A 1,875-nucleotide genomic window follows, 5' to 3' on the forward strand; every position below is an offset into this window, starting at 1 on the left:
TTATCGCGTTGCTGCTGTTTTTTTTGCTGACACTGTGCGACTTAAAACACTGTCAACGCAGTCTACGGACTTATTCCAAACTTAGCTCCTTTGTGCCGCCGATTCTGCAGCCTTGCACAATTCTTCCGCTTTTCGTAGCGTTAGGTCTTTCTCGGCGAGCATTCTGTCACGAAGTTTTGAGTTATTTGTACGAAACACAATTTGGTATCTAATCATTGAATCGTGCTGATCCCCAGAATTGCACTGGGTTGCCTGTCTCTAAGTCGCGCATAAATTTCTCAAAAGGTTTCTTCTCCATCCGACTACTTGCACGAAATACATATCTTTCATGAATTTCGTTGCTCACCTCGGAGAAATAAGCGTCGAAATTTTTCACCACAGTTCCGTAGCTTTCCTTGCTTTCACCGGGGCCGTACTGGAAATTGTTGAAGCTGTCGAGCGCTTCGTCTCCGGCAAAGCTCAGCAAGAGTGCAGCTTTTGAAGCATCACATTTCGGGCCCTTCTCTACTGCCGTTGCTTGCAGATACAGCTCGAACCTTTGCTTGAAGCGCTGCCAATTTTCCGATATGTTGCCCGATAGACGCAAAGGCTCCGGCATCCTCAGTAGGTCCATTCCGCGGGCTTCGGTCCGCGGTGGCTATTTCTGACACCAGGTAAATAGCAAGGACGACGCAACAGCATGATGGCCGGAACAAGAAGAACGATTGCTTTATTCTAACATTTGATTATATAGGCACGGGACCGTGCGCCGAGAGTATCTGCGCATTTAAGGTGCGGAGTCAAGCTACAGTTGCCTTATCGGATACACACGTTATGCTTAAGCGTTCGCATTTTTGCTTTGCATAAAGGCGGTGGTGGCATTGTCGGAAAGTTTACTGACAACTGGTCTCCGGAGTCAGTGAAAGAGGTTATTTTTGTGCATGCCGAAGAGTGAAGTGTGACGGCAGTGCTCATGTTTGTAGCTTTTTGTCTTGCTTTGCCTTATTTCTGCGATCGCGAAGCTATGAAAAAAGCGGGAAGGTTAGCTCAAAAGGAGTGGGGGGGGGGGGAGGCGACACCCTAATCTCCCCCTTCAAGAGTGGCCCATACCGCTCCTGCATGATCGTTTTCACTGTTGTGGAAAAATCCGTGGGGTGCGTCAATCCTCCCCCCGCCAAAAAGACGTGTAGTAAGAATTGTAATACCAGCAAATCAGAAAATCTCTGTACAGGTTAACAGCAGCATTATTCTCACCCCAGATAACCATAGTAGCTTCACAGGCGTCTTGTGCTGAAAAGCAGACCATGTGCCCTGGTAACTTTTTAAGAACCCTGTGCATAGTTTGAAAGCAGTCTCAGTTCTGCTTCGTAACGTGTCGCCTGGTAAACGAGCCCTAGTGGAATAATAACCACCACATCACTTGAAAGGTCTAACGACAACAGATTATATGTATAGCTCCCTGGCTCCTGTGAAAGTTCAGCGGCAGTTCTCTCGCTGGCGTCATCACATGATGCGTGGCCTTCAAGCTCCCTTTGAATGGGCAACTTGCAGAATTACAAGAAAGCTTAGAGTAAGGTCTCTTCCAACTAAAAACCCTCGCTCATAGACCGTGTTTTCACTTCCTGCTCTGCTGACTGAAGCGGTCTGGCGCGGGAGTTGAGTCAGTCGCCCTCCACTGTATCATTCTTCGAAAAGGTCGGGGGGCTGCCCCGACGGTAACCACCAGCTTTCGAGAGAGAGAGTGTAAAGGGAAGTTGTCGAACGGTTGCATAGATGTAACAAGTACCCTTTACGACCCGCTGCTCGCGTTAGCAGCCGTGGTCTATTGTGCCCTTTCAAGTTTCCCTCTCACACAGAAAAAGTGACATCCCCCCCTCCCTTTTCGAACAATAATGA

At 48.3% G+C, this 1,875-nt stretch overlaps 1 pseudogene; it reads right to left on the reverse strand.

The window, feature by feature from the left end:
* On the reverse strand, positions 1-613 carry LOC144113215 (uncharacterized; annotated as a pseudogene).
* Between the last annotated feature and the right edge of the window lie 1,262 nt (positions 614-1,875).

The sequence above is a fragment of the Amblyomma americanum genome, chromosome 1 (assembly GCF_052857255.1).
Source record: "Amblyomma americanum isolate KBUSLIRL-KWMA chromosome 1, ASM5285725v1, whole genome shotgun sequence".
Classification (NCBI taxonomy): domain Eukaryota; kingdom Metazoa; phylum Arthropoda; class Arachnida; order Ixodida; family Ixodidae; genus Amblyomma; species Amblyomma americanum.